Here is a 26775-nt window from a genome sequence, read left to right on the forward strand (position 1 = left end):
GAATTATTTTGCCATGGAATGAATGATTTCTCAATTTACAGCTTCTTAGCCTTTTATTGGCAGAGACAGGCTCCTAATGAGATCCAGCTAGCTGTCTATTGATGGAGGCAAATCACTCCTAACAAAGCCGGGGAAGGGCGATCTCGATTCCTGGTTCATTAGTACCAGCTAAGCATCATTCAGAGGGCTTTTGTGGTACAGTCATAGTGATACAGTATGGACTAGAAGGACCATTGGCAAGATGCCACATTGGAGACTTATCAAGAAGACAAAATTCACTTAGGATACAGAGTCATTTGATAAAGTGGATTCAAAATTGGCTCAGTGTAAAAGTTAGAGGGTGATGACCGAAGGCTGCTTTACTGACGGGAAACCAATATCCAGTGGCGTACCACAGGAATCTGCACTGGGTTCCTATTATTTATCATTTATATCAATGACATAGACAACTGTGGGATGGGCAGTGGTGGTGGATTAGTAAGCTTGCAGATGACACAAAGCCTGCTTTGGTAGTTAACAGTGAGGTTCAGTGCCTTGGTCTCCAAAAAGATCTAAGCAGGAGAGTCAAATGGACAGATAAGTGGAAAATAGAATTTAACCCTGAAGATTGAGAGGTGATAACTATGGAAAGAGTAACCAGACAAGGAAATCTTCAGTGAATGCACTAGAACATTCTGTAGAATAAAGGGAGGCTGGATATCTAAAGATGGAGTGGTATGTTAGGGTGATAAAAAAGGCATATGGGGCACTTGCCTTTATCAATCTAGGTATCGATTACAAAAGCAGGGAAGTCATGTTGTATGTAACTTTGGTGAAACCACAACTAGAGTACTGTGTGCAGTTTTGGTTGCCACAATACAGGAAGGTTGAGATTGCACTGGGTCAGTCGCGTGGGGGCACCGATTCAAGGTGAAGGGGCTGGAAGTTTGAGGGGATGGAAGGAACACCTGTTCTTTACCCAGAGGGTTGTGATGGTCTAGAGTACGCTGCCTGGAGGGTAGTGGAGGTGAACTGCCTCACATCATTTAAAACGTACTTGGATGAGCAGTTAGCGTGTCATAAAGTTCAAGGCTATGAACCAACTACTGATAAATAGGATTAGTTTGAACATCAGGTGTTTCTCATGTAACTTGAAAGAAGTTTTTCATGCAGGCTTAATGGACTAAAAGGCCTTTTCTGCTCTGTGCGGTTTTATAATTCCAGTCCCATCTTTCCCAGAGGTGTGTATAATGGATCTGAGCAGATTCATTAAAAATACTTGCAACCTGAAAAGATACCTTTGCACCTGGTTTGGACTGTCTCAATTGGCTGGTAGCTAATTTTGCCTTCCAACTCTGTGGTTCGATAGTCGGAAGGAGGAGAGGGATTGATGTCCAATCAGTGTCTTTTAGTGGGTTTGTCTTTAACATGCATATATAAAGCATAAGTGTGTAAAAACACCATCCAGTACACCAGGTCCATACATGGTCATCAACATAGCTCTCAGTAATAATCTCCTAGGTGGTCTGAACACTACAGGTAAAAAGAAACAAATCTATGAGGAATATTGGGAAGGAGCTCCAAGTATATTGCTAATCCTTGTTACTGCATAACCTGTATTATAGAATCTACAATTGTCTCTCCCAGAATCTTAAAATTTTAAAGATTAGTGAAGTAGAATGAATGGATTGAGTTCAACATACACTTCAGTGACTTGGTCCAGGGATTAGAGACTTTCTGTTTTAAAAAAAACTTCACAAGCATGTAACCTAATTCTGTATTTTCTATAATTTATGTTGACGTCCACAAAAGGCTATCAAGCGCAACTGAATATTTCATTTGAAAACGGTCCTTAGACCCATATTCTCTAACAGAACAAAGCATTTTCTAAGAGTACTTTTCATCTTTGATCAGTTGGATTTTTAAAATTCAAATGTTAAATCAGTTAAATCTGTTCAGATTGATTGTGACACAACTCTGGAGTAGGTGTGACTGGAATCCGAGCCTCCGGGTTCAGAGGTATGGGCATTGCCACTCCACCGCTCTTGATGAGTAGCATATGGGTCTGAAAGGGTCAATGTTAGATTGAGTGCGCTCAGCACCACACACTGTGATAATTTAATGCAGACTTGGTGGGAGACTAAAGAAGGTGCTCATGGGAAATTGACTTAAAGCTAGATATTCCCAAGAATCCTTGTGATAACATACAACACACAGGCCCATTCTCTGGGCCACAGTTGCACCCTATCATATATGAGGAATAAAACAGGGGCAGTGTGATTGTGGTGTTACAAACTATTCGACTCTTGGTTCAATATTACATTGACCTGGCCCTCTGATACATGGTCAGAGTTGAGTTGCTTTCCTAATGGTCATTCACTGGTTATGTTAGTGCAGACAAAGAAGTTATTAACGTCACTTGCTGTCTTCTAATAGGTTTGCTGAAGTTACCATGAAGGAGTCTCTTTCTCAACCTCTCTCCTCGCCTGAGGCATAGTGACCCACAGGTTAAACACCACCAGCCATTCCTCTCTGATGAGACAGCAGCCCTATGGCCCTGTAGGACTATGGCAACTTTACTTTATCACATGATACCGAATGGTCTTGTGACAAATGGGAGAATTTGGGCATACTAGAGTTGAAAACTGTGATTATGAAAATCTGACCTTTTCTGTTCAGGACTACAATCTGTGACAGGAGATCTGAAAGGACAAATTCAGTTGCTCATTTGGGGATTGTGTTGAGATAGCTGACTTCATTCTGAATAGCAGTGTCTGTGCTGCAAATGATCTCCACCACCTAGGGTTATGGGACAAAATCACCACTTGGGTCCCTGCCATTGATTGCCATTCAGAGAGGACACAGCAGGGCTGAGTTATATGATCCTATTAGTCAAAGAGCCTTGTAGGACTTGCAGTTGAAGTATGCACATAAACAATGGCTGAGTTATCAACAGCGAGCCTGTGTGAATTTAAATGAAGAAGATACTGTGTTATCTGAAGGACATTTTACATTCATTGAGGTATGCATCACCGCATTAAAAAGATACAGTGAATAGACAAAAAGCTGGTGTTTAACCCAGAGCTCTGTGTTTACACTGGGAGCACAGGAGCTGTAGAAGGATCCTAATGTTCTGTGTCAACTAAAAATGCCTACATTAAATATCAGTAATGAGGCTTCGTACGCTACTGTTCCATGTGCTGTGTTGGGACCTGGAACCCTATTCCCTTCATGAAACAGCTTAAAGGAATTCTCATTGTGACTTTGACAGCCAGAGTCTGTTTTGTAAGACATTCATGTTTATTATTTATAGATGGCTCCATGCTCTTCACTGACCTGAAGCTTGGGAATTGCAATTATGCTGCTTCCAAAACAGCAGTGTCATGTGAATTAAGTTCACACTGTATGGTGCTCAACTTTGCATCTGCTTGTCTATCAGAAATGATGCTTTTACTGTGGGATTTGAGAGATATTATCTCCTTGACTGAAGGACATATTGCTTTCTTTATTCCATTAGTCATAATTCTTCAGCTTTCCAGTTTCAAAGGATTTTTGTATCTTATCACAGAGATTTAGCCGATATGATTGAACAGACCTCCTTGCCATTTGTTGCAATTTTCTTTCGTCCACTCTGCTATTGGTAAAGTCTCAGGGGAGGGATTCATTCTGTGGAGGAGATATACTGTGAATTTTGCTTCAATAACTTGCACTATTTCCTTAGAGTGTGCTGTAAACTAATCTTTATCTACTGCAGTCTTCTTACTGTAAACTACAATTGCAGCTGGATGTATGATTGTTTTGACTGTAATAAATTGGGAATAACATATTTGTCCTTTTTGAAATGTGGACAGCAACTTTTATTGTGGTACAATTATATTTTCTTAGGCCTTACTTTGCAGCAGTGTGTGAAAAGGGTTGAATTCTGCCCTGTCCTGTCAATGCTTTCTGTACATCAAGGTTTGTTCAGTATATCTTTTTAGTCACATGACAATATCATCTTTTGCTCTAAATTCTGTGTTTTATGATCTTACATTCCACAACCACCTCTACTTAGTGCTAGGGGCCAGACCTTTTGCTGTCTCTGAGTATACCCAGATAATTGCAAGTTAATATTGAATGGTAAGATATGGGTCATTTAAACCTGCATTCTGAGCACAATACTGTTGGACAGTGAGAGCTGGATCATCTACAGAAAGCTGAGAGAAGTGTCATCTCTCTGCACACCCACAATCTCTGCTATATTCTAAATATCAAGTGGTAAACCAATGCTTCTGACAGTAAGGACATGAATTTTGCTAACTTCTCAGGGACTCGGATTGAATGTTGAGGTCCAATTGAATTATTAAGGAATTTCAAAGTGTCTCCACCATGACAAGCTTGCTAAAGCTTCAAATCCACTGGAGCAACCTAGTTTCAGATATAGATAAAAATCGCACAACACCAGGTTATAATCCAACAGGTTTATCTGGAAGCACTAGTTTTCAGAGCGCTGCTCCTTCATCAGGTGGTTGTGGAGTATAAGATTATAAGACACAGAATTTATAGCCAAAGATTACAGCGTTATTCAACTGAAATGATATATTGAACAAACCTGGATTGTTAAGTCTTTCATCCTTCAGAATGGGTTGTAGGTTTCAGTTCATTAATATGTAAAACCCAGAACTTCTTTTAAGTTACCTTCTTGAGATAACTCCCAAAGTCCGCCTTGGAGGACGGTCACCTGAAGATCCGAGGCCGGATGTCCCTGACTGCTGAAGTGCTCCCAACTGGAAATAGAACAGTCTGACTAAAGATTGGGATACAGAGACTCTATCCTCACGCCTTTAATGCATTGTCTGAGCTGACATGTCACCTTTTGTTATAAAGCCTTAAGTTATCTCGAGAAGGTGACTTAAAAGAAGTCCTGGGATTTGCATATTAATGAACTAAAGCCTGCAACCCATTCGAAAGGATGAAAGACTTAACCATCCAGCTTCGTTCAATATATTATTTCAGTTGCATGACCCTGTAATCTTTTGCAATAAATTCTGTGTCTTACACTCTTATTCTCCACAACCACCTGATGAAGGAACAGCGCTCCAAAAGCTAGTGCTTCCAAATAAACCTGTTGGACTATAACCTGGTGTTGTGTGGTTTTTAACATTGTCCACCCCAGTCCAACACCAGCTCCTCCACATCATTTCAGATATAGAAACATTTGCCAGTTTGCGAGGTAACATATTTCTGTGATACTTTCCAATGATACACCATGGACAGGGATGTGAGAAATAATTTCCCAACATGTGCTTATACAGCATGATGCCTCAGAAAAAGGTTTTCAATATAAAATCAATTGATTTAAACCCTGTCTGTCCAACAGAACTAAGCACATGCAAACTTAAAATCACCCAGGAGTTATTTTGGAAAAAGGACCATAATAATTTTCATAATTGAGCCAACAATTTTGTTTGCATTTTTTGAACATAGTCATGTAAGATCCTAATGGTGTCATCATAACCTGACAGAAAATGTAACAAATACATTTATTATGCTTCCTGGTGGGCCCCAATCAGTGCCTACTGGAATGAGGGTATAGTACAATTAACTTTGATTAAGGACCAGTGTACTGATCCACCCATGCCAACACAATGGTCAAGAAAGCACAACAATGTCTCTCCTTCCTCAGGGGGCATTCAGTATATGAATATGGATTCTTACCAATTTTTACAGATGCACCATGGGAAGCTTTCTGTCTGATGCATCACAAGATGCTTTGGCAAATGCTCTTCCCAAGACCACAAGAAACTACAGAGACTCGTGAACACAGCCCAGCCCATCACACAAACCAGCCTCCCATCCAGTGACCCCACCTATACTTCCCACTGCATCAGGAAAGCAACCAACATAATCAAAGACCACCACTCCCCCCTCCCCCAACCCCTCCCCCCCCCACCCCCACACCTCCAGTTACACTCTCTTGCACCCTCTTCCATCAGGCAGAAGTTACGCAAAGTTATCAGAACAGATTCAAGAATAGTTTCTTTCCCACTGTTGTTAGACTTCTGAATGGACCTCTCAAATTTTGCTCCCTGTGGGCCTTCTCTACAGTCGTAACAGTGATTTTATCACTCTGTTCTATTTGGCCTGTTATGCAAGCAAAACAAAACATTTCACTGTACCTAGGTACATGTGACAATAATAAATCAAATCAAAGGAGGAAGAAGAAGAGTGATGTGTTACAAGCTCCTACAATGAAATTAGTCTAGTTTTCTCATGCCTCATACCTAATCCCTGTCACTGCACCCAATCCCCGTCACTTGATCATACCCGCCACTACTTACCTCCTGTCAATCTCTGGGTTCCTTAATTTGCAGGTACCTTACCTGATTGGTCACTTTCCACCTACCACCCACTGCAAATCCATAGTCTACTGTTGGGTATTTCTAGCACCTTGGTATGGTGGTCTATTCCATGCCATCAATGACCCCAAAATTCAAGAGTTTGTGCAAAAGTAATTACACTTTATTTTAAAAAATATACTGTGGATGCTGGAAATCTGAAAGAAAAACAGTAAGTGCTGGAGAAACACAGCAGGTCTGGCACCAACTCTAGAGAAAGATACAGAATTAATGCTTCAAGTCCAATGACTTTTCATCAGACCCCCTTTATGTATTTAATGTCCAGTCTGTTCAGATGTGTTAGTACACATAGTGATGCTTAAACCTAGGTCTTCTGGATCTTCATATACTGTATGACTTGATTTCAGTTAATACAATCACCAAACAGTGGAGTAATACATACAATAGTGAATGCTCACTCCATGCTCTAGTTTCTACAAGAAACAGGTATTGTCAATCCATCCTGATCTGTCCTCCTTTCCAATAGCTGACTCAGACTATCCCCCTTTCCCTGTTCAGATGTAGCAATGGTTGTAAGTACCACACTGACATAGGACTTTGCTTCCTACCCTGTCCCAAGCACACTTTTCTGATTGTTTTAATATCCTCTGATCATGACAATCTATGATTGGGCCATTGCTCTGATCACCGCAATCCATGGTTGATGCATTTCCCTAATAGTGACAATCCATGAGTGGTCAATGCCTCTGAGAGCCGTCTGTGATTGGCTCACTTTTACTCTCAACAATCCACCTGAGAGTAGAAAGGCCCTGGCAGCAACAGGCTGACCTCCTCCTAAACCTCTTTCCTTTGATGGAAACTGATCTCCATTTCATGTGGTATTTCACATCCTGCTTTCTCCACCTGGCTGTGGAATGGTTGGGGGAGGCACTCACTCTTCCCCCCTCTTCCCCAGTTTCACCAAGCAGCTATTGCACAGGAGTAACTCCAAGCATTCTATTTAACCTTCTGTGTATTGTAATCAATTTGAACAAAAGGGAAAGCACAATTGTCACTTATCTTTGTTTGGATACCTTGGGAATATTAACGACATTCCTCGAATTAGCATTGACATTCGTTAATGACATATGTGTAAAAGTTCACCTAAATTGTGACAAACCTTTACAGTCTAACTCAATGGTTCATCCTAATGGGGGTGGCACGGTGGCTCGGTTGTTAGCACTGCTGCCTCACAGCACCAGGGTCCCAGGTTCAATTCCAGCCTCGGGCAACTGTCTGTGTGGAGTTTGCACATTTTCCCCGTGTCTGTATGGGTTTCCTCCGGGTGCTCCAGTTTCCTCCCACAATCCAAAGATGTGCAGGTCAGGTGAATTGGTCATGCTAAATTGCCCAGAGTATTAGGTGCATTAGTCAGAGGGAAATGGGTCGGTGTGGACTGGTTGGACCGAAGGGCCTGTTTCCACACTGTAGGGAATCTAAACTCATCGTTCTAAACTGACCGTAAAGTAAATTTAGGTCAGACTTCCCAGAGCTCTCTGCTTTCAGCTATGTTAGCTATGTCAATGCACCCCAACAATTCAACTCTACCAAGAACATTGCATTGATTCTATTAGGCTCCATTAAGTCTAGATAAAAGCCAGCAAATAGCAATTCTGAACTTAACCTGTTCTTGTATTCGTATAAAGGCTTCCTCAATGCAATGACTCTTTTATTAACCTCCGAATACAGCACATCTTCGTGATGATCACATGTCACTCACTTGCTGTCCAATCACCTAGTTGCTACCAACAAACTGCCTATTCATTGCCTTACACATATCTAGCTGCCCATGCGCTGCTCTGGAATTAAAATGGGAGCCTTTTACAACAAATTTAAATCACCAGTTTTACAGAAAAAAAAGTAAGCAGAAAGCATCAGAGACATGCTGCAAAATGTGTCTTTAAATCTTATAGATTTACACAGACTATTGAGCAGATTAGTTGCTTGAATTATTTATCCACACTACACGATGGGGCTATCAATATCAGAGTCACACAGCTTTGTGATACTGTGTACATTGCCAACAAATCTCCCAGCTGCTCTCTGCACTCAGCTTGACTCATGCAGCATATAATGTAGAAGACTTGAGTAGATAATGCCACAGGGGCAGGGCATGTTAGTGCTGAGCCCACATCTGACATTCGATACAGATGAGCAACTTGAATTGAGTTTGTGCATAAATTATAATGCCATAAAAACATCAGGTACATTCTTGAGCCACTCTGGAGTCAAGTGTCTGGTTCATCACATGAATACTGTAATTGACTGACATCATATACCACTCTGCTTTGGGAATTACTCTCACAAACAGTTAATTGACAGACAAGTCTGGATACTCTCATGAATACTGTGTGGAGTTTGCACATTCTCCCCATTTCCTCCCACAGTCCAAAGATGTGCAGTTCAGGTGAATTGGCCACGCTAAATTACCCACAGTGTTAGGTGCATTAGTCAGAGGGAAATGGGTCTGGGTGGGTTACTCTTCAGAGGGTCAGTGAGGACTGGTTGGGCTGTTTCCACACTGTCGGGAATCTAATCTAAACCTGACTACTGACATGATGAGAATCCCTTTGTGAAATTGCAGTTTTTTTCATCTAAAAGTGCATTATAAAACTTACTTGTAAATCACTTTATTTTCTGCTTCTATTTATCTGACCACTTTCTGCTCTGAATCCTACACCTTTTGTTGACTATTCCAGTTCTTCTGTTTCAGTAGGTTCCCCTGGTAATCTTCACAAACATTCCTGCTGAGTCCATCAGGGAAGCTGATGGTCATTTTAACACAGCGTCCTGCATGTCTCTCCTCAGCATGCTGCCTTGTTCCAGTGAATCACAGCACAAACTGGAGGAGCAACATCCCATCTTCAAACTAAGCGTGTGACAACCTTCTGGGATCCATGTTGAGTTTAACACTTTCAAGCTGTGAACCCATCCCTTCCCTTTTTTTTAACTTTCCCTGTTACATTCTCTGTCCCCGTTTCTCTCTTCTCTCAACACCACCCCCCCCGGCCCCCCTCCACCCCATCCCAGTCTGTCCTTTCCACTCCGGAGGTCAGACACACCATTGTTCTGCCATTCTCCCATTCCAATCACTCAACTATCAACTATCAACACCCTTTCTCCCACAGCACTCCGATGCTCCACCTGCACCAACCCACTACTATTACATAAATGCTGCTCCCTCCACACTTCATTTCAGCTCTGATAGAGAGTCATCTAAACTTGAAACATTACTTTGCTCTCTCTCTCTCCATAGATGCTGCCTGACCCACAGTGTTCTCCAGCATTCATTGCTTCCATCAGGGGATTTTACGGTTATTTGACAGTGCAGAGTAATGAGGCTGATTTGACACTGTTCTCAAATACATGAGAACTCTTGTTCAGCAAAGGTGGGCAAGAAAACACTGGGGGTGTAGAAACTGTTGGACTTGGGCTGAATCTACCAGCTTACTTTCCTCTATGTGTGAGCCGAGTCCTGTGTGTTCTTTCAATGAAGCAATAAGAGAAGATATTCGGTCTCAAACTCTTAGTTTATTTTAGCAGTAAGTGGATAAAGTGTACAGAGCTCTGGGTCTAGGACTTCCCGTCCCTGACAAACAGCAAAGTGTGTCAGTTCACGAAGTCCGACCTATTCCTGTCCCTGACCCAGTCTTTTATACAGTACAGAACGTCATGCAATCACTGAGGTGGGATTGTCTTCTGACTGGCTGTTGTTCTGACTTCACTCTCCACCCCCTCGCGTTCCCAGACGTCCGACCCCATGTGACCTCCTTCTGCCCGCGAAACAGAGCACCACGTGACCTCCTCTTGCGTGCGAAACAGTCTAACACATTCTGATCTGCGGTAATGGTTTTTTCTATTACAAGTCCCCCTTTTGGTCTCATGAAAATGAGACCAACAAACCAGTTTTATCCATCACATTCGCTCTCCGATGCATAGTCTTCCCTTCCTGCCAGAGCCATGGTTTCCGTCTCCATCTGTGACATCTGGTAGGGGGGGGGGGGGGGAGCCTTCCCTTCAATTGCTGTGATGATTACCCTGTTCAACAGAGATCTAATACAGGGAATACAACAACATCTGCACAACACTAACGCAGTCATCATACCAACGAGGGACATAAACACAGACACAATCAATCCTTTCCATTTCCCAAACCATGAGTCGAAAATGCCTCCCAGAGGGTTGTCAATACCTGAATGTTCATGCATTTCTTCAGACAAGGTTCTTAGTCCTTCAAAGGCTCTGGTTACCGAGCCAGCAGGTGCTGTATTGTTGGGGATGAATGTACAACATTCATCTCTGAACATAGAGCACACTCCCCCCTTTTTCCAGAACCCTCTTCCTGCGTACATTAAACATTTAAGACCCTTCTACTCTCTTTCTGTTCTTATTTGTTCTAGAGTTCTCGCTGGCGGTTCCATAGCTGCGCACTGGCTCCAATGGTACCAGCTTTCTCCTTTCCCCTGTAGTCTAACCGCATGAGATGCCCTCTCCACCACCTTGTAAGGTCCTGTCCACCTCGGCTCTGACCACTTCTGTTTGATCACCTTCAGCAGGACCCAGTCTGTGGTAGATGGCGCCTGGCTCTGTAGGTCCCCCTTTGCCGATCCAACCTGTTTGGAGAAAGCTGACACTAGAGCTGTTGGTTGGTCATAGTAAGGTTTGTACCTTAGAGAGGCTCCTCCTCCCTCTAACATCTGTATTCCAGCTCCTGGTCCCGGGAACTGCTGCCCTGTTGTCAGCTCATACGGGGTGAACCCTGTAATAGAGTTTACTGAGCTTCGAATGGGCATTAAAGCTAAAGATAGGGCATCCACCCAGCTTAACTTTGTTTGTGCACATACTTTTCCTATTTTTCCTTTTATGGACTGATTCATCCTTTCCACTTTTCCCCGTGACTGAGGATGGGGTGGTACACTGTTCCGAACACGTTTCAGTCCGAAAGCTGCTTCAACTTCTTGCAGGTCCTTATTCTTAAAATGTGTGCCATTATCTGACCTGACTCTCTTTGGAAACCCATGCATTGGAATGTATTGGTTTATCAAGAATTTGATCACTGCTTTTCCGTCTTCCTTTTTCGCCGGTATCGCTTCTGGCCAACCAGTGTATGCATCCACTGCTACCAAAAGGTACCGGGGTATCCGTTTACTCTCTCTATCATGTCAGTGTAATCAAGCACTATTTCCTGACCTGGAATTCTTGGGAGAGGGAATTTTCCCTCGTGTGGTTTCACTGTTGCTCTCACATTGTATTCTGTACACGTTCGACATTCTCTGATGTAATTTTCAATCATTGCTGGCAAGAACGGATGCCACCAATGTGTCAGATACCTCTGCATCTGTGTTTTTCCACAATGTGTCAACCCATGAGTTTCCTGGAGCATGGAAGCTATCAAACCTGGGGGTAGGACTGGTCTACCGTCCGGTGACCTCCCAATCCCTTCTGACTCTGTGGCCCCTCTCTCTCTCCAAACTGTCAGTTCATGAGGAGAGGCTTTCTGCTGCTCATTTATTAACACATTTGCATCGCAGGCGGGCAGCAGGTCATACTGTTTGCATGTTCTCTCTGTTTGCATCATTATATACTGTGCTGTATACCCTGCTGCTTTCTTTGCTGCTGAGTCTGCTTCCTGATTGCCCTTTGCTACTACTGTATCTGCTTTATCATGTCCTCTATACTTGACCACCGCCACTTCTGCAGGTCTCATTAGGGCCTCCGCTAATCTTTTCATATCTTTTTCATGTTTAATTGGGGTTTTTGCTACTGTTAAGAATCCTGCCCTGATCCATTGACTGAGTTCTACCTGTATAGCCCCTGCCACATATGCTGAGTCGGTGTAGATATTTACCCTTTTTCCCTCTGACCATTCTAACGCAGCTATCATCGCCTGTAGTTCAACCAACTGGGATGATTCTTTGCCTGTCACTCTTCCTGTCAACACTTCCTCAAATCCCTCACTTGTCTGTCGCACCACTGCATAGGCTGCTTTAAGTCCTTCAGTTGGATGTCTATAACAGCAACCATCTGTGAACAGCACTTCTTCTGGGTCTACTAATGGAATTGCCTGTAAATCTGCCCTGACTTTGCCGTCTCTCTGTACCCTTTCCTCACACATGTGTGGCTCTCCTTCTCCCATGTTATCAGCCATGTTGATTCCTTCGTGTGTGAAAGTTATATGTGGTGCATTCAGGGTTTTTTCTAACCTGGTTTGCCGCAGTGACGTCATTGTAAAAGCTGTTGAGTTCACATAGGCCACTATACTATGTGCCGTCAGTACTGTTAGTGAATGGCCCATGACTATATGTGCTACCTTTTGGAGAATTTTTGCTGCATGTCTTGTACATGGCGGGTGTCTGTCCTTTATTGGGTCAAGGGTAACACTTACATACATCAGCACCTGCCTGCCTCCCCCTTTTTTCTGAAAAAGAACACCATTTATTGTGTGTAATTTTTCAGAAATATTGAGGAAAAATGGCTCTTTGTAATCCGGGACCCCAAAATCAGCAGCTCGCGTTAGGGCCTGTTTGAGAGATATGAAACTTTCGTCTGCCTCCGTGGTCCACTGCAAATGGGCCGACAAATTTCTCATGCCTTGCTCGTTTACCATGGCCCTCAGAGGGAAAGTGAGCTCCCCATATGATGCAATGAATTGTCTACTGTATCCTGCCAACCCAAGAAACGAGAGCATGTCTTTTACAGTGACTGGTTTGGTATGATGCAGAATGGAGGATCTGTGGGACAGAGACACACCTGTTCCTTTAGCGGAAATAACTCTACCCAGAAAAGACACCGTTTGTCTGCAGCATTGCACTTTAGCCCGTGAGACTTTGAAACCAGTGTTATACAGGTGAATCAGCAACGACTCTGTGGCTGCGAGACAAGAAACATGGTCGGGTGCTGCCAAAAGAATGTCATCCACATACTGGATCAATACCACCCCCTTTGGGAGCGTCAGGTCCTTCAGCTGCTGTTTCAGTACCTGATTAAACACCCCAGGTGACAAAATAAACCCTTGAGGGACCCTTGTGTAACGTAGTTATTGGCCTTTGTAGGTGAACGAGAAAATGTCCCTCAAATGATCAGCTAGGGGCAAACAGAAGAACGCGTTGGCCAGATCAATGCACGAGAACCACTTATGGTCAGGGGTCAGCACAGACATCACAGTGTATGGGTTTGGAACTGGAACTGTTGGAGTAGAGACAACACTATTGGATCCATCTAAGACCATGCGCCATCCTATATTTACCTGTATTCTGCTTCTCTACAGGTAAGATAGGAGTGTTCCAGGCTGACCGGGAGGGTTCTAGCACCCGTGCTGCTAACAATCCTTCAATTGTGTCGGCAATGCCGGGTTCAGTCTCTGGTTTGTGTGAGTATTGTCTCTGCCAAATCGGAGTGTGGTCTATTAAATCGAATGTGATTGGTGTGACGTGTTTGCAGTGACCAACGTCCGTTGGACCTGCTGACCACAAGGTATCTGGTAGAGTGTCAAGCATCGCTGCAGCCTGTGGATGGTCTGTTCTTTCCCTGCCGTGAAACCTTTCAATCTGCCTATGTTCCAGTAGTACCTTGTCAGTTGCCCTGTACATAATTCTATAGGCTTCCTCCGATGGTGAATATTGTAAACCGGGTAACTGAGTCCACACCCAATCAGTTAGCGCCATCAAACGTTTGGACAAAGGTCCCAGACCCTTGGCCTGATATTCAGCATGCACGGCCAATGTGACATGAGGTATAGCTTCTTCAGACATCTCATACCATTCCAACTGTTCTGCAGTTAGTTCAACAACTCCTGCCACACCTTCTTTCCCTAGCAGAATGCAACTGGAGGAAATATCCCATTGAATCCCTTCTAAGTGCTGATAGAATGCATGCTGATAGATTTCATTGTCATCTCTATCATAATATAAAGTAACATGGAGGGGATCTGCAGGAGGAGCATAGGGATGCAGCATCTGAATCCAGGGTCGCCATTGGCTGTATAAAGACTGTATGCCGTTGTTCTGCCTGCTTTCGGGTTCGAGGAGTCCCCAGCATATATCTGCCCACTGCCCTTCTGCCGTTGGTGATGTGCCCGCTGATAGCACCATTTGGGATCCAGAGTGAATCATTGTCATGGAACAGTTGACAGAGTAGCCATTCAGAAAGGTCACTTCCAGTCCGTCTGGTCCGCACAGAACCGAGGCCCCGCATCGCACCAGCAAGTCGCGGCCCATCAGATTCACAGGGCACGCAGGTGATGAAATATACCAGTGACGGAAGGTCTGCCCGGCCACTGATGTGATCAGTGGCGATGTCAAAGGCAGATTTTCTGGTTTACCCGAGAACCCTACTAACTGGACGCTAGAGGATGACATGTTTGACCGAGGTATGTCACAAGTGATGGTAGAAAATCTTGCACCCGTGTCAACCAAAAAAGGCAGATTCTTGTACATTACCCTCATTTGCATATAGGGGTCTGCCAACCCCACATGCCCCTGGGTTCTCGGGCCCCATCAATATTCATACCCCTGCCCTTCCAGCATAGTTTGGGGGTACTGTCCTTGCACCGGGGCTGCAGCTGCATTTGGGACTTGATAAGGCTGAACAGCCTGTTGAAAAGGAGGCTGATTTGAGCGGACATACTGTCCTTGGATCAATCCCTGGCCTCCCTGGGGTCCCCACAACATGGGACAATCCCTTCTCCAATGCCCGGGCTGGCCACATTCAAAACAGGTGTTGGGTGGCTGACCTCTGAGTCCTCCGCGGCCCCTTCCTCTACCACGTATTCCTCCCGGTACACCTATAGGCCTGCCCCCATAGTGGGGGTAATGTGGCATCCAATCAGGTGTTGGGTCTAGACTTGGGAGGTTGTTTTGTGGCGACGGCTGCTGAACCATCTGATTAGTCATCTTTTGGGAGGTCTTCTTTGTATCATTAGCCTTCCTTCTAGCCTCATCGAGCTGTAACTTCAGCAACTGCACTTGAGCTGACTCGTTGCTCTGTTTATCTTCATCCTGTTTTGTCCTGTGGCACTTCATGGGGGACCGTCAAGTGTTTTTCCCACTGTTCTGTAGAACAACCTGAGATATCAGGATTACTCTCCATTGCCTCTTTTACTTCCTTAGGCATCCCTGCCATAACGGCATTCCTAAATAACGTGGTCTGTAGCTGACCCGACCCTGGATGGCTCCCCGCAGTGTCTGTCCACGCGTCCTTACACCTAGCCAAAAAGGCAGGCATATCCTCACCCTCCTTCATTGTGAAGGTGAGCGAGTGCATCGCTCCCGGTGGAATCGGAAATCTATCCCTCATTGCCCTCCCCACACAGGTGGCATGCTGCGTGAACGGGTCTGAATCAGGTAGTGAGGTGGTCCCCGCAGAAGCTTCAATCTGCTGTATTTCCCACATACTCAATTGCTTGCCCAACAATGCTCTCCAATCGCCCATAGCTAACTTGTGGCCTAGTGTATATTGGCAAAATTTAGTCATCCGGGGCCCACCTCTCTCCATGGGTGGGGGCATTTTATCCAGGATGCAGTTCATGTCAGTAAATGTGAAGGGCTGATAAACATCCCCCATATAGGAGCCTCAGTAAATTAATGGCATTTGGTGGTGCTGATACTATACGGGTTGTCGTAATGTGTCTCTGTGACGCAGGTTATAACTTGGTTCAGGTAGGGGCTTCAGTGGAGGGCCATGTTCCGTATGCATTGTGAGTGAGCCTTTCAAAGTGACGGGGTAGGTGTGTGGGTCATCCTCTGTCAGGGATTCTTCGTCCTCAATGTCCGTACTATTTTGAGACTCCTCCCCATCCAATTTCTCTCTGTCTCTTTCTTCCCTCAAATCTCTCCTTCTTCTGTCTGAGAACCCGTCATCTAGTAACTGACCTGAGTCACGTGATCTTCCCCTCTTTTCATTCTCAGCACTATACGGTGTCGAGTGAGCATCTGGCCCTTGCACTGATGAATGTCTCCCCTGTTTCGGCTGTTCTTTGTTTCTGCTGTGTGTCATTATCACCCTGCTTGCTTCCTCCGCTTCCTTAACTCTCTGTTCAGCTTCTAGTCTTAGTTTTTCTACTTTTCTGATGCTTTCTTCTACTGCTTCCGCCAGTCTCTCTTTTGCTGCTTCGTACTCTCTTGTTCCTACTTCTTGCACATCTAACGCCCCTTCTTGAACATACATGAGTGGCATTTGTGTTACATGATATGGGGGCGGTGATTGTACCCCAGGCAGTTTAGGATATAATGGCACGGATGCTTTTGGTTTTTCTGTCACTTTTGCCTGTTCTGTTTAGGAGGGACAGTCTACTTTCTTTTGAGATATCTCTACCGATACACAGGCCAACGTCATGTCGTGCGGATGAATCCTCCTCTCTTCTTTCTCCTCACCTTCTTTCGACCACTTTCTTCGAAGCAATATTGACCCTTTCTTTCCCTTCATGTGCTCTTCTACTTCTAGTTTAGCTTGCTCTTCTGCTTTTCCTAAGTATGGCGACAATTTCTTCCTTTCCTCATCTTTAGGGACTTTGCCCTGTTTTTGTAATTCTTCCCAAATCTTGTCATATTTCTCCATCATTGTTTTTTGTTTGTTCTTTGCGAGCCCACTGACTAACTGACTTCTGGCTTTACCCCACTGATGTTTTATGGGCAACATTAATTCGGAAGAACATCCTCCGTATTCTTCACACTCTCTATCAAATTCCCCTTCCATTTTATGTGTTTTCTTTAATTTAATCCTCCCGTCCAGTAGTCAGTTGGTTTGGATGTAATATAACCGAGCAACCAACCCAATCAGAGACAAATCCGGTGGTCAGTCAGTTTGTATGGAGGACACCCGAGCAACTGACCCTTTCAGCGAGAATTATCAGCAGTTTGGTTGTCACCGTTAGGTTTCCACTGCCGACTCTCTCTCGCTGAGACACCACTGTCTTTGTCTTCGAGACACTACTGGCTTTTCTGCCACCCTCTGTACATTCCCAATATAATTTTAAAACTTACAACACATAAATCATAAACCAAACTTTGTGAGCGTTGCTTTTATGAGATCCTGCTCAATGGACTTTAAACCTCCTCACATTTACGTACCTGTTGCTTTTATGGGGACTCTAACCCCACGGGACTTTAAACCTGTACGTATTATATCAATACTTTATCTACTTACTATTACTAGGACACTTGCAGTATAATGACAACAATCAATTTGGTATCTCCAATTGCAGAACTTCGATATAAACAGGTGTCTGCTCACCTTTTTATGCGGCGCCGTTTGTTGTTGTCATCAGACGTCAGTTGTCCGTTGTTTATATTTTTCTCTCTTTTCCGTCACTTCTCCATTTTCATCACATCGGGGTCACCAAACTGTTGGACTTGGGCTCAATGTACCAGCTTACTTTCCTCTATGTGTGAGCCCAGTCCTGCGTGTTCTTTCAATGAAGCAATAGGAGAAGATATTCGGTCTCAAACTCTTAGTTTATTTTAGCAGTAAGTGGATAAAGTATACAGAGCTCTGGGTCGAGGACTTCCCGTCCCTGACAAACAGCAAAGTGTGTCAGTTCACAAAGTCCGACCTATTCCTGTCCCTGACCCAGTCTTTTATACAGTACAGAACGTCATGCAATCACTGAGGTGGGATTGTCTTCTGACTGACTGTTGTTCTGACTCCACTCTCCACCCCCTCGCGTTCCCAGACGTCCGACCCCATGTGACCCGCGAAACAGAGCACCACGTGACCTCCTCTTGCGCGCGAAACAGTCTAACACATTCTGATCTGCGTTAACGGTTTTTTTCTATTACAAAACCCAGTTAATGTTCCATTCCCTGACCCACATGTGCGCAGCCTAAATGCCATATCTCTCTGTTTAAGTCAGCTATCTTAAGCCAGTCTGGGAATCCAAATGGGGAACTCTCATATCTGACTCAGTTCCACAATAGGTAAGCCCCAAGAATGGTCCTTTAGTCTCCTATAAAACTACAAAGGATTTAAACTTGCTAGTGATAGTAACAAGGGGTTTACCACGTTCATGAAATTGCAAAATATTTATAGCATAGAAACAACCAACTTAGCCCAATGTTGTTTATAAACCTCTCTTCATCCCATTTCAATATCTACATATCCTTCTAATCTGAGATCAGTAATTATATTGAAAATACTAGCCCATTTATCTTGAATGTTTAACGCCTCCATTACAATAGGGGACAGAGCAAGGTCATATGAGTGCATTAAGTGTTGGTTCACTGATATCTGTAACAGTAATCTGCAGACTCTCCAGTCTGCCAGGCACTATAGACAGCAGGTTGTAAATACACAGACAAGTCGTGACACACTGTCTGACTCAGGGGATTATAGATACTTCTGCTCCTTTCATAGAATGTCACAAATGACACATAAAGGCCGAGTTTAACCCTGACCACCCGGCAGAAAACTGGACAGGTCAGCGAGTTACAATAAACACACACACTCTTGCCTCCTTTCAGTCCCACCATTGTCTTTGTTCTGATTCTGATTTCAGCCTGAATCTCTGAGCAAGACGGAAACCCAGAGTGGAGTCCTGTGTCACATGTGTGAATCCGATTCAGATCTCCGAATGGAATCTTATTTGAAACCTGGGTAAAAAGAGAACTAACCACGCTGCAAGATCAAAAAAGGAACAACTGAACGGGAAATAGTGAGGACTGCAGATGCTGGAAGTCAGAGTCGATAAAATGTGGAGCTGGGAAAGCACAGCAGGTCAGACAGCATCAGAAGAGCAGGAAAGTCAATGTTTTGGGTCAGGACACTTCATTAGGACTATCTGACCTGCTGTGTTTTCTAACTCCACATTTTATCAAAATCAACTGAACAGGGCCTGGGACATGAGTATATCAGGGCTTGATACTCAGGCTCCAGCACTCCAGAAGACCTCAGTTTGGGGCAGGGCCACTGTGCTCAGTTCAGGGCAGGGTGTCATCCTTAGGCTGTGAACTAGGACCAGGAGCAGCATGATGGTCTGTGATTTATTCCCTGCTCCTTCACCAAATGCTAACCATTTTTCAGGGGCACCATTTTTGACCTCTTGCAAGCAACTTGCCCAGTTTACCTCAATAGCCCCAGTGGAAAGTATGTTCACTGTGTATAGCAGTGGAATAAACAGTCCATTCAACCCTTCACACTACTCCAGTGCAGCATGGAGGAATTGTTTGTGTTCCAAATGCCACATTCCCAACCACCACCAACATCCCCTGATTCTGCGACAATCTATCCAGCTCCACCTTAAAAATATTCAATTACTCCCCCTATCCCAATTCCACCGGCCTCTGAGGCAGACTGCTGCAAAGTTGTACTGCTTTCTGAGACTGTTTGCTCATCGCCACATCACTGCCCTGAAAGGTCAGTGAAGCATCTTGGAATGCTTTATTGTGTGAAAGGAGCTATATAAATTCAAGTTGTTGTACAATAAACTGGGGGGGGGGGGGGGGGGGAATGCTTCAAACATGGAAATATTCCTCTGGACTGTCTTTCCCTTTATAAGGGTGGTATTTTTGGAAGCTTGAATTGAATTGAATTTATTGTCACATGTACCAGGGCACAGTGAAAAGCTTTGTCTTGTGAGCAATACAGGCAGATCACAGAGTTAAGTAGCATAGATAGTAAATAATAGGCAAACAGTGGCAAAAACAAAACCAGGTGAATGTTCAGAATTTGCTTCTCAGAGATGTTTTTACACAAGTAGATGGGAATTCTGGTTCAGAGATAGGGACACTACCTCAAGAGCCCTCACTGCCCTTGTAAGGAATTTGGCCCATAATATCGAAGTCAGGTGATCTTCTCTCTTCTGTGCAGCGGAAAGCCAGTCATGAGGTGCACAGCCAGTAAAACCCATTGTTCCTCACACACTGCAGAAAATGTCCTGCATTCACCGTGTCTCCTTTATCTTCAAGGTACTGAGTCTTATTTTACAGGACATGGGTCCCAGACCAGCTGTGTGACAATCTTCATTAAAACTTCCTTTATATCCCGGAAAGTTTCAGGAAGGTTTGCTTTTATTCTATCATTGATGTTTTCTCATGCGACACTGCATTTTGCTCGAGCTCAGTCAGTCATGTTACACTTGACTGCTTTTTGGCTCCCAGCCAGCCATTCTGCAATTAACCTCAGGTATGAAGGAGTCAGCGAGAATCGTTTACTTCGATCGACCCTCGGGGGCGGTGTGTGTGTGTGTGGGCGGGGGGCGCGGCGGGTGGTGGGGGTACTGTGCAGAGAATGAGATACAAACCCAACATGAGCACATGGGGAAAATGTTAACATCTCTCACCATTGGTATTTCTGCTTTCCTGCCTTTTTTGGGTTCTGTAAACAGCCGTGCAAGAATCTCATTCGAAACAATGTGAGCAAATAGCCGCAGAAACAAATGGCATGATTGTGGAGTTGATTAGGATTATGTCCATCAGGATAAAATCAGTTCACTTGAAAAACAGCTCTGTGCAGGGTACGATTAAATGCAGATGGCTTCCGTTGGATCTAATTTCAACACAATGCTGCAAGGCCATGATCAGGTGAGTCCATGTTACAAGCATTAGGAATGCTCCTATGAAGAGCTTATGTTCAGAATGGCGATTCCCCTGCTCCTCAGATGCTGCCTGACCAGCTGTGCTTTTCCAGCACTGCCCCTTTTGACTCTGATCTCCAGCAACTGCAGTCCCCACTTTCTCCATACATACATGATGTCTCCCAATTTCCCAACATTTCACCCATGTGCACCAGGAATGACAGAACTTCCATTTATGTTCTTATCCATCCACGGGCCTTAAAGTCTCAAGCGTTGATGAAGCAAAAATCAAAGCCAATAAATTAACGTGGCTTTGGACAATCAGTCTTACAGGTTGAGCTATTACACAGAATTATTTTAATCACTGTTAGTAAGAGAAGCAACAGCTGGAGGTTAGTTCACTTAGGAGAATTCACTCATTCTCACCCTATTCATATTTCTCATCAAACATGTGGCTCACCTTAAGCAGGTTGCTAATGTGGCCTTCAGGAGACACTGGAGACCCATGTGATCTTATTCAGTCTCTGAGCCATTGCTGCACTGCCATGGGATCAGGGAAAGAGAGGATCAGCTTCTGCATTAATCAGCCTCAAAGTGACATCCCGTCAGTAGCGGCCAGGAATTCTGCACCCACCAACCTAATCAGGAGAGATTTAGGCACTGGGAGAATGAAGCAAGGTCTTTTCTATGATTGCATAGGCCTGGTTACTATGGTTTCGACCACGGTAAGTAGATTACATCCGGTATCTCCTTAAACTGTGATACATGAGATGATGAACCAAACAGAGGGAAGACCAGGAAGGCAGATCAATTTGGAATAGATGTGTTCTTTGTTACATCAGGGATGGAAAAAGATGGAAGTCAGCATTAGTCCAAGAAAGAGAAAATTCAGAAAAGAAAAGCTTTGTTTTTAACTTAATGTTTTTAAAATCTCCAACAACAATTAATACCTCAAGGAATGTAGGCCCCATTTGTAACAGTTGATTGAGGACCAACTGGTTTGACTTTGTGCATCTTATATTTAGTACGTCATCGAAATGATACTTACATTTGTAAAGACAAAACTTTGTCTCTTTTGATTTGGAGGTGCCGGTGTTGGACTGGGGTGTACAAAGTTAAAAATCACACAACACCAGGTTATAGTCCAACAGGTTCAATTGGAAGCACACTAGCTTTTGGAGCGACGCTCCTTCATCGGGTGATAGTGGAGGGCTCGATCGTAACACAGAATTTAGAGCAAAAATTTTAACAGATGAAAGGCTTAACAGACAATCAATTTTTCAATGTATAATTTCAGTTACATCACACTGCAAATTTTTGCTATAAATTCTGTGTTACGATCGAGCCCTCCACTATCACCTGATGAAGGAGCGTCGCTCCGAAAGCTAGTGTGCTTCCAATTAAACCTGTTGGACTATAACCTGGTGTTGTGTGATTTTTAACTTTGTCTCTTTTGGTGAGTCTGGTTTATGCCTTTCATGTAACTACCCCATGCCATCTCGATGCTGAGGCAAATAGTGAGGTGCCTTTTATTAGAAAGCTGACATCAAAGGAGCTCAGCTCAGACAGGAACATGTGAAGATTGGCATTGAACAATGTCTCTGTTCCCATGCCTGATGTTGCTGTGGCATTTGTGAATAACAACAGCGGGCACCATGCCCCTATTAATTTGACAGGGAAATCTGGCCCAATGTCACTGCAAATGATGTGTATCTTTGCTGAGAAATGTTCATTGAAGCATCTGGGGTGGGGGGGGGGGGGGGGGGCGGGGAGTTGGTGTTCAAGACTGAAAATGAAATAACTCTCTTTCTGATGTTTCTGTTATCTCAGACAATAAAGCAGTTTATGTTTGATGATATGTTTAAAGGACAATTCGCTGTTAGGCAGGAAATGTTCAAGCAAGAAAGATGTTTTGATCAGATCAGTCAGGCTTTGACTTGGGAAATGATCCGAAAATATAGTCAGGGAATTTATAAATTATTTCTGTTTCATTATGTGTGGGTGGTACTTCATCCTGTGTCAAAAATGTTCTTTATTAATTGCTTTCTGGAATCAATATTACAACACTTTGTTTGAGTATTGAGCCTTACTGCCAATCTATAGATGTTTGTATAGTCAAGGATTGGGATGAGTTGAACATCAAAGGGAAGTATTGGAGAGACGTGGTTTCTGTGGGAGTTCAGTTTTGGATCACAAGTTAGATAGCAGGAGCTGTACAGGAGGCAGAGAAAGAGACTTCACGGATCCTGAATCTGTCTTTTTATCCTGACTCCCTTGTCAGGAAATTCAAATGGGTAATGAAGTCTTCACAGACATTACAAAGTTCTATCTGAGCTCAAAGTCAGTCATGACCATCCTACCAATCCAGTTGGACATTGGTTTTCTGCTCCATGAGTTAACATAATCCAACATTATGACACCATAGGATGGTTTTCAATTTGGGGTTAGGGGCCTGACAACACTCCACCATCATTTTTGTAAAAAAAAAGCAATCTAAATCTTAAAGGAAAAGTTTCTAATAGGTCCACTCCAGCAGGAGCTTTCGATCCTGCACGATGTTAAAATAAACAAAGCTTCATTAACGGGTTTACAGTGATCCCGAGGAATGGAGCTGTGGGCCAGCAGTCTCTCTGCTCATACCCTCACTCCTCGGGCAACGCAGGCACTCTGCTCTGGAACCGATGCAGCATTATTCTACTGCACAGGATATACATGATTCTGCATCAGCAGCCACGATGAATAATAGTTCCCCACTGTGCCCTTGGCAGCTGTGCTCCACCGTGGCCCAGATCATTCATTCTTCCAGTTATTAACATTGAAAATTTAATTCTGTACTTCTCCCATCTGTTAATAGGCTTCTCTGTGTGCTTAGCAGCAAGTAAACTCGAGCAGTGCAAGTTCTCAACTCCGGCTCTCACTGCCCTCTCTTTAAAAATTCCAACATATCCCAGGATGTCAAAAGATTGTCACATCGTGTGATTTTAAAAGAGTGCCCACATAAAATTCTTAGCCAGACCGCTGATTGGAAATCCAGTCCCGCATGTTCCAGCCAGAGTAAAGCTGATTAGATTATCCACCCTTTAATCAGGCCTGCTCCGAGTGACTGCGATTGATCCCTGCTCTCTTTATTTGCGTTATATAACTGTCCTTCAGTCACTACGTTTTTGCTGGAGAAATAATCCTGTTTTTATTAGGAGACTTTGTTATAGTTCCATTTATGAGTTCTGCTTGCTGCAATCTGCTCAGACTCTGAGTCAGATTTGCTTGTGGCCTTGAGAGAAATTCCAACCCTTTCACTCCTCTCCACTTCCAAAATGCACGCTCATCCCAAGTGTGACTTCAAAACTACTTCAGTGCAAAAGTAATGTCATTCCTTAAATGACAATAAGTATGTAAACAGACAAGAAACCATAACAGAAGTATATTTTATCATTATATCTTATGAAGTGCTTCAAGTATTTTTCAGTCAATAGGCTACCTGTGGAGCTAAATTCTTTAACCCATTCATGATTCTGACGGCTGTTATAAGAAAAGCTTCCAACCACATTACATGAAATAGACAAAGCACAATGGTTTCCACTTCTGCTTCAGAGTCATCGGTGAGAAGCAAGAAAAGGACGGTGAAAAAGTGACTGAAACTCATTGTAAGTCTTGTTTACATTGCTGCTATGTTCAAACATTCCAAGAGGTGGGGACTGTTTATGGACAGGTGCACCAGAGAGTATGTACAATGGGAGATTTACCTGGCAACAGGTTGCTGATTGGTTTGTGGGACTGCGACCATTGTGGAAGACAAAGGCCATTATCATGACAACAACTATTTGATTGGCTCCTGGGTTGCTGAAAAGCCTATGGGTTTGCATGATACTGGGAGAAGCCTTTAGTCTGCTGCTGGGGCAGGCAGAGTGCTTTCTCTCCAGTGAAATGTGTAAAGCCTAGAGAGAGCCCGTTTATTTGCCCTCACCAGTTGCTATAAGTTGTGCCTGGAAATAAGAGAATTTGCAGCCAGTTTACCAATTATCTGTGCTTCCTGTGAGGAGGTGAAACTGACCCACAGAAGAGAGATTGAAGAATTACAAAATCCTGGCATGTGAAGAGATTGTCCCTGTGTTCAGGGGCTTTGAACTGCTTCCCCAGACTTTTATCATTCCATCCATAATACTAATGCTTTACTTTCGCCTGTCTATGTTTATATGTATTTGTCATTAGGAAGTTTAATTTAGAAGGTAATTAGAGTTTTAACTAATAGAATTATATGTCAACAGTTCATAGTCATTTACCTGAGGGTAGAATCTATTTATTTGTAATCTATAATAGTTTTTGTTAAGTCCAGAGACCCTAAGTCTATGTGACCAGTGAATTGGGGACTTTGCATACTTTAATGATGTTTATAGCTTTTTATGATGATTCTAGGAATAGTGGGGTTCAATTTGAAAATGTGAGATGTGAAAATTGGGAGAGCTGGCTCACAGACTAGTCAAGCCTGACATAGTTATGCTCCCAGAATGATAGTGTAAAGAACAGGTCTCAGGCACCTCCACAACTGTTACTGGGTATGTCCTGTTCCACTGGCAGTACAGATACAAAACAGTCCAGAGGGAGTTACTTAGAGTCGTCAACTTTGCCTCTGGACTTTATGAAATGGCACAGTATGAAGTCAAATAATGGCAAAGGGATCTCCTGCTGATTACCACATACCGTTCTCCCTCGGCTGATGGATCAGTACTCCTCAATGTTGATCATCACCATGAAGAGCCCAGAAAGTACTCTGGTTGGGGGACTTCAATATCATCAGCAAGACTGGCTCAGCAACACAACTACAGACTGAGCTGGGACAGTCCGAGAGGATGTAGCTCGTAGACTGGGTCTGCAGTAAGCAGTGAGGAAACCAACAAAATGGTGGTTGACCTCACCATTTGACCTCACACTTGACCTCATCCTCTCCCAGCTGCCAACTGTAGGTTCAGCTGCCCCGTGACAGTATCGGTAAGAGTGAACAACACACAGTCCTTGTCGAGGCAGGTACTGCCTTCACATTGAGGAGACCCTTGATTGTATTGTGTGGCACTGTCACTGTGCAAAATGGGACAGACTTCGAACAGATTTAAAAACTCAAGACTGAGCAACCATGAGGCCCTGTGGGCAATCAGCAGTCTTAGAATAATACCCCAACACAATGTGCAACCTCATGGCCTGGCATATCCCCCACTCTATCATTATCATCAAGACAGGGATTCATCACTGTTCACTGGAGAGTGCAGGAGGGCATGCACCAGGTATACCTCAAAATGAGATGATATTCTTTGGAAGCTATGAAACATGACCATTTGAGTGCCAAACAGCATACCCAGGAAGGGATAGAGGCAACTAAATGATTCCACAGCCAGCCTATCAGATGTAAGCTGCCACATCCAGTCACAAATGGAAAGCTGACAATTAAACACCTCACTGGATAAGGCAGCTCCACAAAAATCCCCATCCTCGTGATGGGGCAGCTCAATGTCACATCCCCTCCATTGTCAGGTCGAAAGGAGGGAAGCAGAAAGCTGAAGCATTTGCATCAATATTAACCCAGTGGATGATCCATCTTGTCTTCCTCCAGAGGTGCCCAGCATCACAGATGCGTGTGTTTGGCCATTTGGATTCACTCCACTTAAAACCTAGAAGCATCTGAGGGCAGTGGATATTGCAAAGGCTATAGGACCTGACAACATTCCTGCAGTAGTACTGAATATTTGTGCTACAGAACTTCCATGCTGCTGTTCCAGTACAGCTATGCAGTGTCACCTACTTGACAGGGAATTTTGACTTGTACATAAAGCAGGACAAGTCCAACCTGTCTGATAACTGCCTCATCAGTCTACTCTTCATCATCAGTAAAGTGATGGAAGGTGTCATCAACAATGGGAATTA

This window comes from Chiloscyllium plagiosum, unplaced genomic scaffold, assembly GCF_037043375.1.
Source record: "Chiloscyllium plagiosum isolate Xiang-an unplaced genomic scaffold, Cpla_swu_hap1 HiC_scaffold_31, whole genome shotgun sequence".
In the NCBI taxonomy this organism is placed as follows: Eukaryota; Metazoa; Chordata; class Chondrichthyes; order Orectolobiformes; family Hemiscylliidae; genus Chiloscyllium; species Chiloscyllium plagiosum.